The 14,717-nt window shown below is 40.9% G+C and overlaps 1 protein-coding gene across 2 annotated transcripts in view; it reads left to right on the plus strand.

Moving 5' to 3' along the window:
• Positions 1–14,717, plus strand: part of thrb (thyroid hormone receptor beta) — a 132,366-nt gene that overhangs the window by 37,856 nt on the left and 79,793 nt on the right. The window lies entirely within an intron of this gene.

Below are 14,717 nucleotides of genomic sequence, written 5' to 3' on the forward strand. Positions count from 1 at the left end.
TGTACTTTTGACCATTAGGGGACCTGACGTGACGTCGGTTCGAACGTTCAGCGCCTTTGGCCGTGGCGCATGCGCATGCTTCGCGTTGACTTCACGTGCGGCTTTTCTGTGTAGTTTTCATGGCATAGCTACTGAGACACGCCCACCTGGCAGTACTGCGGTCTTTTGCGCTCCAGGCATCGTTTGAACGTCTTCGAGTGGAAGTTTAGCTGAAATGAAGGACAGTGTCTTTGCTATAAGAAGCGTTTGTTTAGAGAAGGGCGCAGAGTATGGCACCAACATGTGAACGCAGCTCTCCCAGCCCTGCTTTACAGCTCAGGCCACTAATTAGACAGTTAATGATGATTATGAGTCACCTCGTGAGCTAATGCTATTGGAGGATTTTAAGCATCCTTACCCGAGAGATGAATAATGTTCGTAAATGAACACAAGGTGACGTTAATGTCGAGTTGCGCCGTGCGAGGCTTGAGTCTGGTCGTGAGACCCCCTCACGTCCACATGATGGTGAATACTGTTATTAAAGGATCACCTTGTTGCTGACTGCCTGGCACTGAAGCGTAAACAGCAAGCCTCATTACAACTGAAAGGGCCGGGATTGATTACGGCTGTAGAGCAGCGGTCCCCAACCTTCGCTGCTCCACTGGCCGGTTTAACGTCAGACAGTATTTTCACGGTGTGGCGGATAAATGCAACAAAATAACATGATACGACAAAAACGGTGGTATTTTGTAAATATAACAATAAACGCGAATTAACTGTGTAATGGTGTAACTTTATTAGCCAGTCAAGACTGAGAGTAACATCCTCCATAATGCGCTCTGGTCGCTATGGTAACGTGTAAACCTTTCTTTCAAAATAAGACACACAACTACAACACGGCAAAGACCCAGGGAAACCGAGTTAATTATTAGCCTCAACTCTCACGGCCCGGTACCGGTCTGTGAGTCGTTTGGTACCGGGCCGTGGCCCGGGGCTTAGGGACCGCTGACTGTCTGTGTCCTCCACATATAAAATCGATCATTATAAATATTTTTTATGAAGTCTTAGTAACAGAATTTCCTTTTAAGTGTTCCACTTTCTACAATAATGTCCATGAATCCTTTCTATATTTGTTCGTTTTTTCTAAAAAGCGACTAGCAACAAATCTGGCGACTTTTTCTGGTGTTATTGGAGACTTATTTATAATGACTTTTTGACATGAAAGCGCGCATCGCTCCTACTCTCAACAAGCAGCAGGTGCTACCGTGGGCACCTCACCCGTGCCAAAGCGCTCACAGGCGGAGGATAGTCCTCACGCAGCTGCTATCAGGGTAGGAGATGTTCACATCTTTGCGTCCAAACTGCAAATGAGTGAAGCCGCTGCTCCCGCACTGACTGTAACGCAGTCAGTTCTTCTTTAATGTTATGTTGTTTTGTGGATCACAAGGTTTAAAACTACTTATAAACACACACAGAGAAAGTAACTCCACCAGAGCGCCTATTTCGGGTCACTTTTGCCGGTCCAAGCCCGGGTAAAGGTGCAGGGTTGGAATTGTGACATTAAAACAAAAATTGTTAAAAATTTAATTTGTAGTTCTAAATTCTAAATGCATTTAGGACATTTTTTGCTCACTTTATGTCTCTTCCATGATTTTATTTCTCTCTCCAACAACGTAGGTTACAATTACATTAGCATGACCAATTATGCAAATTAGGCGATGACATCATTTGGCGACTTCTAGCGACTTTTAGGACAGCCAATAGCGATTTTCCTTACTGGGGAGTTGGCAACACTGCATCGGAAGCAGCATGTGCTGCTAATGCTAACTGCTAGCTAAAGGCCAAGGATCCAGAATTTGTTGCGCTGGCTGCTGAGCTCTGTGGGGTTTTTCGGCAGCTCTACCTGTACTAGATTCACCTGCTCCTTGTCGTTTCTATCTCTGACTTTATGTCCTCTACAAGAGTTTCTGTTTTTTTATCTTCAAATGTTCAATAAAAACGTATCGCTAATTCAAAATGAAGAAGGCTTTGTAACTATCCCCACTAGTGAAGACTGTGCCATTTCCACAACACTGCCCCCTCTCCCGAGGTCCGCAGCGCTGTTGAAAAGGCTCTGGAGGTCCCTGTATTAAGCACGTAAACCTGTGACACAAAAAATCACCAAACTCGGACAACCACAGACTGTTTTCCTTCGTGGTGATGAAGGAAAACGCTGGGCAGGCATGTAAAAGGGCATTTATTCAGTGTTGCCAACTCCTCAGTAAGGAAAATCGCTATTGGTTGTCCTAAAAGTCGCTAGAAGTCGCTAAATGACGTCATCGCCTAATTTGCATAATTGGTAATGCTAATCTAATTGTAACCTATGTTGTTGGAGAGAGAAATAACATCGTGGAAGAGACATAAAGTGAGTAAAAATGTCCTAAATGCATTTAGAGTTTATTTAGAGCTACAAATTAAATTTCTTTTAGCAATTATTGTTTTTTTTAATGTCACAATTCCAACCCTGCACCTTTACCCGGGCTTGGACCGGCAAGTGACCCGAAATAGGCGCTCTGGTGGAGTTACTTTGTGTGTGTGTGTGTTTATAAGTAGTTTTAAACCTTGTGATCCACAAAACAGCATAACAGTAAAAGAAGAACTAACTGCGTTACAGCACCCGCTGCTTGTTGAGAGTAAAAGAGATACGCGCTTTCACGTCTTTTTTAGCGACTTTTTTTTAGCAAAAAAGTCGCTAAGGGGTCTGAAAACTCGCTAAATATAGCGACAAAGTCGCTATGTTGGCAACACTGCATTTATTCCCTTCAAAGACCTGCAGTTCAAAAAAGCGCCCCTCCGACAGCCAAACCCATCTGTTCTCTGATTGGATAGTTACATTTGTGATTGACATGACATTGACCAATCAGATGAAAGGAAGAAAAATAGGGTCAGAATTCGTACTTGTAACTTGCAGGGTTTTTTTGGCTAAGTCCACACACAAATCTTTTTACACATACAAATCCTGATTTACAAGTACAAAATATTTATGACCACATTTTGAGCCCATAAAAAGGCTCAGCAGTAAAAGTCAGTATTAGGTGTGCAACACTATAACAGCACTAAAGACCATATTTACCTGTGAACGTGGGGACTGCACTTTGATGTGGACCAAAAGAGCCACACCGAGACCCTTCGGAGGACGTGGTCTGTGGAGCGGTTGGTTTATAGTGTGATGGGATTTGAGTTGTCCACCAGGTATCTGGTGTATTTTAGCTCAATGCCATCCTGTAGCCAGGGATGCTTTGCATTCTGGGACACAGCACCCGCCTTTCTTTCTCTTGCCCCAGACAAATCTGACCAATACGAGGACTAAATGTGGTGTGTAGTGACACATTTTTCTGTTTTTGTCCCTGAGAAGAAAACCCTGGGATAAAGCTACAAGTTTACAAACTTATCAACTGACCAAATGTAACGAACTATAGGTGTGAAAAGACCTTTAGATGGCGTCGAGTGTTTCCATTGAGACACTGTGGACAGCGATACTTTAAACTGAAGAAGACAGCAAACCAAAACAAAGCAGCAGGATGTTGTTTTATTGGGTTTTTCACCCAGCTCTACAAAATGTAAACATGGATTTGTTCTTTGTTTTTCAGGCTTGGGGGATTTTATATTTTCTTCCTATGTATGTAGATACATATATGTGTGTTTGTAATGGTGACAAATGTATTGGTAGCTGTGTCACGGGGCTGTGATACGTTTTAAATCTTATATATTGTAGAGCAGGTTGAATGACAGTGGAAGGAGCTGTATAAATATGCTTTCACAACATCTATTGAACACTGTGCAGCTTTATATTCAAACTCACGTTCTTCTTTCTTATCTTAGGTTCGTACACTTTTTCCATTCCAAGTGTAACTAACATGTAACATTAACCGTAGATGTGCAGCTAGAAAGGCGCGTTTGTCCGTCTTTTTGGCTCGTGGCTGATGTGCCTTCACCTTTAAGAGGTGCTGGAATGGGAGCTTTCAGCGCTGTTGCCTGTTATGTAAGACCTTGGCTGTGGCGCTCAGAGCTGCGTGGTCCCTGGGCTGTTCCACTGCCAACAAGCACAGGAGGTTTCATCACCCTGCTGTTTCAAAGGGCCCTCTGGACTCTGGATATTATTCAGCACTGCTCTGTAGTTTGCCTAGTTTGCCTCCTTTCCTCTCTCCTTTACACCAGCCATCTGTCATCCTCCCTAGTAGTCTCTCTCTTTTAAACCCTCTCCTCATTTGCTCTCCTCTTCTGCTGACTCATTGCACTCTCTGAAATTATAATGCACTGAAATAGCCGACTCCCTCTCTGTCTGTCTGTCCCTCTCTCTCTCTCACACACACACGCACGCACGCACACACACGCGCACGCACGCACGCACGCACGCACGCGCACGCACGCACGCACGCGCACACACACACACACGCACACACACACACACGCACGCACGCACGCACACAGTGTTATTGCACCATTTTGTTTTTATATCTGCTTGTCCTCTGTGGTTTGCACTTCACTGAGAGTGTGCCTGACAAGAACCTGTGAGCGTGGATTAGGCACTCAGATTTGGTTATAATGGTGGAAGCAAGTGAACTTCCATTATAGTGGGAGCGAGGCATGACGGTTGGGAATCATTTTCCCTGGTGGTGGTCTGCAAAAACATAATGTTTGAATTTTAGTCGCCATCATGGCAGCAGAGCACAGGTTCAGTATTCAGAACCAAATGATGACGTCAGATATGAAAAGTTGTCTGTTGGAACAAATCGCCTTTAATGATCAAAGGCACCAGTTTAAATTCATTAAGGCTTTATCCACGTACCAGTTCAGCTGTCACACTGTGGGGAAGAAACATTTAGCTTCCTTGTCCATTGTTGGCATGAAAGGTGGCTGCAGGGTTAGCATATTCGTCCACCTTTTTATCTCCATGCCGTTTATCCATCTGTTTTCTTCCACTTAACTGCAGCCAGGTCACAGGGACAGCAGCTTAAGCACAGTAGCCCAGAGCTCCCTCTCATCAGACACTTCCTCCAACTTATCCAGGTGGGAGGACTGAGGCTTTTCCAGGCCAGCTGAGGGTGACTGAAGTTCTCACCCTATCTCTAAGGGGAGAGGCCAGACACCCTTCCAAGCTGATTTCAACCTCTTTTGCCCACAATCTAATTATTTTGGTCACTAACCAAAGCTCGTGGAACAGGAACATAGATCATCGGGTATCAGGCCCTGACATACATTTTGTCCTTGACCCAGAATGAGCACTCCAGCCTTTTCCTGCCTCAGACTTGGACTAATTCTCATCTCTGCTGCTTTAAACTGTTCTGCAGACCACTTCAGTGTGGAGGTCATCACCTGATGAGGCCAACAGCATCCACAAAAGCAGAGATAAAATTCTGAGCCTACCAAACGGAAGCCTTCCTCCACTTACCCCTACAGTTCATAAAAATTATGACTAGACTCTGTGACAAAAGGGAAGGCCTGACGAAGTGCAACACCCACCGAGATCGAGTTGGCAGCAATGCTGACCGAGCTCTCACTGAATGGTGTGTATGAATGGGTAATATACCCCAAACTCTTGAAGCACCTGAGAAGGTATTCAATGTTTCTATAATTAAATATGCAGCCAAGGATGATTGTTTGTATATGTTCATTTAAACACAGATTAAACAGATTAAACACAGATCTTTGTCCCACACGCCATCAGACTGTTTAACTCCTCTCTGGAGGGGAGAGGGAGGGGAAACAGGAGGACAAAGGAGGGGGGAACAACTAAGCTGTAGTGCCTCTTCACCTCACTGTGCAATACCTTTTGTGCAATACTTTTGTAAATAGTCAACAGTGCAATAGACCTCAATACTTGAAATGTGCAATTCACTTGTATTTTTATTTTTTATTCCTATTTATTCTATTTATCCCCTTCGTATATTTTATTTATATTGTCTCCGTATTTATATATATGTGTGTGTGTGTGTGTGTGTGTGTGTGTGTGTGTGTGTGTGTGTGTGTGTGTATATATATATATATATAATATTCTGTAACTCTGTAACTTCTGTCGGTGCTGTGCTTTTTTGGAAATCGAATTTCCCAGAGGAACCCACCCGAGGGATTAATAAAGTTCTATCTAATCTAATCTAATTAAGCAGAATTTTCAGAGTACTTGAACCTTCATCTCACCAAATGGGGTCCATGAACACTTTAGAGGGAATAAACTTTGTCGTATCTCAGGTGGGTTTGGGGATTTATCCCCTATAAACAGTTAGGAATTGTCCCAGGTTAGAGACGGATTTCTCAACAGTCCTGGGTGCTCTTGGTCATAATTTTCTTTCATGATACTCCAAATGTTTTCAATATGTGAACAATCTGGACCAGGGGTGGAAATTAGCAGCCACCACTGGCCAAATGCGGGTAAAATTTATAAAGTGGCGTGTAAATTTGAACAATGCACAAACCACCGTGGCTCCTGACCTGCTGGGGGCAGCAATGTGCCTGAGTTGCTGCTAGTCTGCTCTAAACGCCGTCATGTGATCCGAGCAGGTACTAAAATGTGACGTCAGTAGCGTCAGTCGATGAGTCGTGAGCGCGTCTCTTTCACGAAAATTTAAACCGCCAGTTTTGAAACTGGGCAGCGAGGGACATGGTTGCAAAAAACAATGCACGCAAAGCCACAGACTGAGCAGCAGGTATGTCGTCGCCTCGACGTCCATCTTTTTTGTAGCGTTTGTGTCGCTTACTAACTGCGTCACGGGACGCTTGGGTGCGTTGCTATGGCGACAACCACGCAGCTTCGATCCGAGCAGGTACTAACGGAAAAGGGGCTTTAAAAGGAAGCAGTAACTTTAGTAATGTGGCGTTGCATTTGTGGAGTTGAGCAGGCGGCAGAAACAAACACTCTTCTCAAGAGGTTTTACGTTAAACGGCAGTTTTAAAATGAAAAAATGGAAAAGAGGTGACAACCGTGAGATACACGACTTCCAGCAGCAAGACTGATAGCTTTACTGTAGGCACAAAATACTCTAAATTAGAGGTCATCAAAGACCGGGGATCATCTAAAGGCCACAAAGAGGTGAAATGCATCATTCAAGGAATTGCGGTCCTGGAGAAAACAGGCTGTGTTGTGTTGCATCAATTTTTAATTTCCACCCTTGGTCCGGGCTTCAGGCAGTCCATTCCAGCACCATGACTCGTCCACTATGAGGCCATGCTGTTGTAATAAATGTGGTTTAGCATTGTTTTGCTGACATAAGCAAGGTTTCCCTGAAAAAGATGTAATCTGATGGGAGCATATTTTGCTTTGAAACCTGTGTATACTTGTCATCATTGATGATGCACCTCATACCAGCCAACATGCAGGCTTTTGAAATGAGTGCCGATAACAAGCCTCCCGTTTAGCCTGCGGGACGCAGCGTCCATGTCTTACCCAAATCGGATTTTAGTTCCTTTGACCTTTGACCTTTGACCGAACAGAAGAAAAACATCTTTGCCTTTTCATTCCAGAATAATGCTTTTTTTCCTCTCTTTTTTTAGCGCAGGACCCAATCATGGGCATCCAGTATTGAATGTTGGCCTTGTCCACTGTGCACACAGATTCCTCTGGATTCTTGGGTTCTTGTGATATTGTTGTAGATCCCAAATATTTGCAGTTTCATTTGATGTATTTTAATCTGAAATTGTTCCAAGATTTTGGGAGTTTTTGCATATTGCTAAATCTCTGCTAATCTGCGTCTGAAGTAGTTTGCCTCTCTAAGATACACGTTCTGTACTCAGTCATTTTAATACCCTTACCCACATCTAAATGTTCTTGTAGGTGTGTATTTTTAGAAATACTTCATTTTCCAGCCTTTGTAGCCCTGTCCAAACTTTTGAGACATGTTGCTGCGTCACATTGAAAATCAGCCAACATTTTACATGAAATACATTGTCTGTGCTTTCTGTGAGATTCATATATGGATTCAATATTTGCAAATTACTGCTTTGTGTTTTTATTTACATTTGCACAGCATTTCTGAGATACACTGTCTAAAACTCCAGGTAGTTGAGTGAAGATATGGAGAAACCTCTTTAGTTTCTTTGTAGTTTGCTGTCACCATGGTGAGCAACACAGAGTTTTTAAGGTCAAACTGATAAATAATTCCAATGTTCATTTGTGTTGCAGTGTTCATCGAGATGAGCCTTTGGGATGGGTTTTATAGCCTGCATTTAACTTTCTTCCCTCCATATTTTCCATTTCATTAAAGAAAGTTAATCAGTCAAGGTCTACTTGTTAGCCTAATTTCACCTTTTTGTGCAGATGCACTCTATACAGCTGAGCAAACTGACTGCTGACAAAGATTAGAGCGAAAATTGCTTATGTTTGCAACTCACTCCCTTTTAAGTGATCAAACTGTTGTTTTTCATGAAGGAAGATGAAAACAAATTGGCACCAGACCAGAATACAAATGTGAATTACTGTTGGCAGCCTGTTGGCAGCCTGTTTTCCATCTGCTGCCCTCAGGGAGAAGGTACAGGTCTATACAGGCCAGAACATCCAGACTGGCCAACAGCCTGTATCCACAGGCTGTGAGGCTCCTGAACTCTCTGCCCCCCTCTCACGGACAATAACCATATCCAACTTCTTAATAGCAATGAACTGGTCTGCATTGGTGCATCATATCTTTATTCTCTTCCCCCTCCTGCCCCCCCCCCCCCCCCCCCCTCTTTCTTAAATAGATAACTATCATATCTGATATCATATCTCACAGTACAATAATATTGAATGGGTTGCATTGTTGTATTTTGTCATGTTTCTCAGGTCTTTGTCTGAATTTCTACGAACATTATTGCTAAGGATTGTCTTATTGCATTGGAGTCACACTGGGTTAAATATGTACACTTGGGTTTTAAGGGGTATTTATTATTTTCTTCTTTTTTTTTGGGTTGTATGGAAGCCCCAAACGCAATTTCATTGTTCTTGACAATGACAATAAATAAATAAATACTAAATACTAAATTGGCCACGGTCAAATTTCCTCAACTAACAAACGAGCTCACACACTACCAGCAAACCTAACTTATCTTAGCTGATGTTGATGGTGTGAGTGTGAGCAGTTTCCCTGGCTGGGAGTCCGGGGGATGCAGTAATGTGACCCAGCACTAATGTAGAATGAGATAATGGGGATATTTATCAGGGAAGACAGCAGTGAAGACCTTACACTTGGCTTTAGATATTCAAAATGTGCTCATTACTCTGCTATACCACCCTGTCTTATGTAGCGACTTACAGTTTTATTGTTCCTTCAGGGGCCGTGAATGTAGCCCAACACAAAGGCCTCTTCTAGACTTGCAGCTGTGCATGAGGCTTCAGCTGGACTCGCTGCCCTAGTTTGGACACACACACACACACACACATACGCACACACACACACACACGCACACACACACACACACACACACACACACACACACACACACACACAGAATTGAAAGAGTGACACAAAGCTTTCAGGTTAAACAAGTAATGTGAAAACACTGAATATCCACACTGACTAAAAAAGACCCCGTTTGTCCTACTTGTTGCAGTTGGTGTTATTACTTTTATGATGTGCTCCAGATTTCCAAAACTGGGTGTTGTGGTTAAAACCAGCATTTTTGTCGGGGCTCCAAGATGCCTTGAGTGAGTTACATCTTGCCAGAGTGGTTGTAGTCACTTCCAAGAGGATATGGGTTGGAAAAAGGAATTGATTTTAAGAATAATATGACTTTCGCTTGGATGGTCAAAACTTGTTTCAAAACCCAAAGAAAATTCATGCACAACCTCTGTCAGGAACATATTTGAGGGGAGTTCTCTTTGGTGGTTTCCATCGTTTGGTAATTTAAGCATCCTAATTTTACGAGGATATGTGATTTCAAAAGGATAAAACTGACGTGAATCTCTATGACGTGGAATTATTAAGATGGTTACAAACTATTCTTTGGAAAGACGTTGAGTTGTTCCTCCCACTCTGCATTGGAATTACTTGGTGCTCTAAATAGAGGACATTATCTCAGGTTCTTATTCATGAGAAAAGAAGGCAGTTGGAATTTGACAGATTTAATGGTTCCTACGCTCACCTGACTCCAACAATCCTGTGTAGCAACAGAATCAGACGGCTGATGCAAGCAGGTGACCTCCAAAGCATTTCGGTGAGGAGCTCGGTTATTTGGGAGGGACTCAGGGAAGCGCTGCTGCTCTTCTCTACATCAGAAGCCTGCTGAGGCAGCTTGTGTGTTCGACTAGGATGGGCCTCCTAGGTCAGGTGTTTCGGGCATGTCTGTGTGATGGTTTATGGTGATATGCTAGCTCTCTCTGATGGTTTGCACTGAATTTCATTTTGCTTATTTTTCAGAACTTTTAATGGCTGTAGTTTCACTTTGGGTTTAAGGTTTCAGTGCAGTAGTAGTATTACTGCCATCTTCTGGAGGATGGGATGCATTGTTCACTCTCAAGTGCCGGCACAGAAGGCGAAATGGATTTAGACCTGAAAGAAGCTCAAACTAATTTGATTGTTTAAAGCATTTCATGTTGAGAGACGACATCCAATGTATGCCACAGCAGAAGAGGTTGTTTATAACAGTAAATGGTATATGGCTGACACATATTATATGTACTTGCTATGGCTCTGCAAACTTCAAACCTGCTTAACATCCAGAAGAACTCTCACTGTGCAGTTCAGCTGCTGCTACAAAAAGCAGTGAAGCTCAATGCTACGAGTAGGGTTAGAACTAATGTGCTTTTTATACAATCTAAAGGTGACATTTTTAACATTTTCTCCAGTGTTTGCTGGCCCTCATTTTCGTAAAATTGCATGAATTGAATGAAACAGTCACACGAATGGCCTGCTCAACGTCCTTTAATACGACTCTGGTAGCGATCATTCTGTTCCTTCTGGCACAAAAGAGAAGATACCAGTCCTACTGATGAGTTAAGGACTTTGCAGAGCCCTCTCCAGCTCCACTGGACAGGTGTCTGTCTTCTGGAATCTCCTCTTGCAGAGTGATTACAGACAGAGCAGGTCTGGCTGTGCACAGCAATGGCGATGATAGCTGACCTGAGCATCGCGTCCAGACTGTGGAGGATTTGTTCGAGCACAGAGTGAAACAAACAAATATCTTTCATAGTTGTGATGTTGGAGATGATCTACAGAGAATGAAGGCCTGACATGGGATTAGGGCTGGGCGATATGACCCAAAATTCATATCTCGATATTTTTTAGCTGGATGGCGATATAAGATATATATCTCGATATTTTTTTAAAGCCATAAAGTAAGAACAAAAAGAGAGTTCTTAGTCAAAGCTGTGTCCCAGATGTCACACAGGCACTTTTATTAACATAGAGCAGATGTTAGGTTTAGACATGATCTCATGGAAACGGACTGGAAGGAGGTTTATGTTAATGAGGTCAACATTGCATACGGAGTATTTCTAAATATATATTTGGCCTTGTATGATAAACATTGTCCATTGATATCATTTAAGCATAAGAAAAAGAATATAAATAGGAAACCTTGGATAACTAAGGGTCTTGCAAATGCGTGTAAAAAGAAAAATAATTTATATAGGGAGTATATAATATATAGAACTAAAAATGCGGAAATGAAATATAAACTATATAAAAATAAGTTGGTATTAATATTGAGGAAAGCTAAGAAAGATTACTATAATAAAGTTTTTCAGGAAAACAAAAATAATATTAAGGGCATTTGGAATATTTTTAAAGAGGCATTGGGTAATAAGAACACACCCAAAGTTCGGCCTAATTATTTTATTAATAATAATCAAGTTGTTAAAGATAAGACCGAAGTAGCAAACGAATTCAATTCTTTTTTTGTAAATGTTGGACCTACTTTAGCAAATCTAATCAGGAAAAATGATGATCCAGGAGATGAGGAAGCCTGGATAGGTGATAATAGAATGGTTAATTCCATATTCTTAGCCGATACTACCATAAAAGAAATAGTAGCAATTGTAAAAAATTGTAAAGATAAAAAATCTACTGATTGTGATGGTATAGACATGGTCATAATTAAAAAGACAATAGATTGTATAAGTACTCCTCTTTGTTATATTTTTAATCTTTCGCTACAGTCAGGAGTATTCCCTGACAGAATGAAAGTGGCAAAAGTAATACCATTATATAAATCAGGAGATAAGCATAGTTTTAATAATTATAGGCCAGTGTCTCTTTTATTACAGTTTTCAAAATTGCTAGAAAAACTCTTTGCACAAAGACTTGATAGTTTTATTGAAAAATATCAACTAATACATGAAAACCAATTTGGATTTCGTAAAAATAGGTCAACGGCATTAGCGTTGTTGACTTTTATTGAAGATATTTCATCTGCAACACATAATAATAAATACACAGTGGGAGTATTTGTTGATTTAAAAAAAGCTTTTGATACGATACAACATTCTATTTTGATTTCTAAATTGTATAACTATGGAGTGAGAGGAGTAGCATTGAATTGGTTAATGAGTTATTTAGAGAATAGGTTGCAATATGTTTATTATTTTGGCAATACTTCTGAAAGACTGAAGATTGTATGTGGTGTTCCTCAAGGTTCTATTTTGGGACCTAAACTCTTTAATTTATATATTAATGATATTTGTGACGTATCTAAAAGGTTAAATTCGATTTTATTTGCAGATGACACAAATTTTTATTGCTCTGGAGAGAATTTGAAAGACTTGGTTGAAATTATGACTTCTGAGATGTTAAGAATAAAAAAATGGTTTGATGTAAATAAATTATCTTTGAATCTGACAAAAACGAAATATATGATATTTGGCAATCGTGTAAAGGAGGATAAAGTCATTATGTTTATAGAGGAAGAATTGATTGAAAGAGTTACTGAATTTCGTTTTTTGGGTGTAATAGTGGATGAGAATTTGACATGGAAATCTCATATTGAACATATTAGAAAGAAAATGGTCAAAAGTATTTATATTTTGGGTAGTATAAGAGATTTATTAAATTATAAAACAATGCGTATTTTATATTTTTCTTTGTTTTTTTCATATATCAACTATTGTGTTGAAGTTTGGGGGAATACATATGAGAATACCATAAAACCTTTAAACCTATTACAGAAGAAAGTTATACGAATAATTCATAATGTTAAATATAGAGAACATACAAATAAATTATTTATAGAATCAAAATTATTAAAATTAGGAGATTTAGTGAAATTACGGACATTATTAATTATGTTTAAGGCTAAAAATAATATTTTGCCTTTTAAGTTACAAAGAGTATTTTTGATGTGTTCAAGGGGAGAAGAGAATAGAAGGAAATTTTATTTTAAACATCAGTTAGCCAGGACTACACAAAGATTAATGAGCACAACGGTTAGGGGTATAAGACTGTGGAATTCACTTCATTATAATTTAAAGAATTGTATAAATTTACAATGTTTTAAAAAGTGTTATATGTTTAAAACGATAACTCAGTATGAAGAATGCGAATGAATGTGATGTTGGTTTGGGATTCGACCGGAGAGAAATGTCAATATTAGTTTGTTCCTGATTTTTGGTGCCCACCGGTGATATAAGTTCGATGGTAGATAGGGGGCAGGGTTTAATAAGAATATTTTCTTCTTCCTGCTCCTTTTCACACATGGTTGTTGGGTTTTGTTGACAGAAGATGTGGTTGTTTGTTTGATTTGTAGTACCAAGTGTGAAATAAATAAAAATGAAATGAAATGAAATGAAATGTACATAAAATTTACTCAAAAATAAATTATGAGCATTTGCTCCGACCATCAAGCGGTGCAGCTCCGTAGCTTACCAAAGTCGTACTAAAACATTTTTTGACAGATTGCTGAGCGCCGTCCATCCATCCATCCATTCGCTACCGCTTATCCTTTTCAGGGTCGCGGGGGGTGCTGGAGCCAATCCCAGCTGTCATAGGGCGAGAGGCGGGGTACACCCTGGACAGGTCGCCAGTCTGTCGCAGGGCTAACACACAAGGACAGACAACCATTCACACTCACATTCACACCTAGTGACAATTTGGATTATCCAATTAACCTATCCCCACAAACTGCTGAGCGCCGTGTTGCACAAAAAATCGGTTCGCGGCCATCAAGCACAACCAGAATTCATACATAAGGCGCGCTGTCAACTTTTGAGAGAATGAAAGGATTTTAGTCCGTGCAGCACCTCTGGGCTGCATGGCGTTAGCGTGGTTAGCTCGTTAGCGTGGTTAGCTAGCTAACACGTTGACGCCGTCCAGTAACTCGTTAACGGAGATTTGCCGTGTCCATCTTGTCGTTGCCTGCAGGTGAAGCGATGGGGGAGGAGGGGGAGCTGTGTTCAGTGAAGGAGAGGCGAGGCCGAGTAACGTTGTGTAAAGACGAAAGTGGACGAAAGAGAGGCAAACTTGCGGCTCCACAAGTATAATTGTAACCTAACATAGACTATATCGATATAAACGATATTGTCACATCTTATATCTCGTATAAAAATATATCGATATTTTTTAAAAACTCGATATATTGCCCAGCTCTACATGGGATTAAATGTATTTTAGAGATTCTTTGTTTTTGACTTTCTGTGCTGGATGGGTCCAGAGTGGACAATGAGCATGGATTCAGACTTGTTTCCCACCTGTTCACAGGGGCTTATTTTTTCATGACACAATTTGTATTCCTTATTTAAAATAGCTCATCTGTATCTGTTCACGGAAATATTTAACGTCTATACAAGGCTCGACATTTCT

Source organism: Diplotaxodon limnothrissa, linkage group LG18 (assembly GCF_057381915.1).
Source record: "Diplotaxodon limnothrissa isolate DT_005_m linkage group LG18, D_limnothrissa_male_GT1.1, whole genome shotgun sequence".
Taxonomy (NCBI): domain Eukaryota; kingdom Metazoa; phylum Chordata; class Actinopteri; order Cichliformes; family Cichlidae; genus Diplotaxodon; species Diplotaxodon limnothrissa.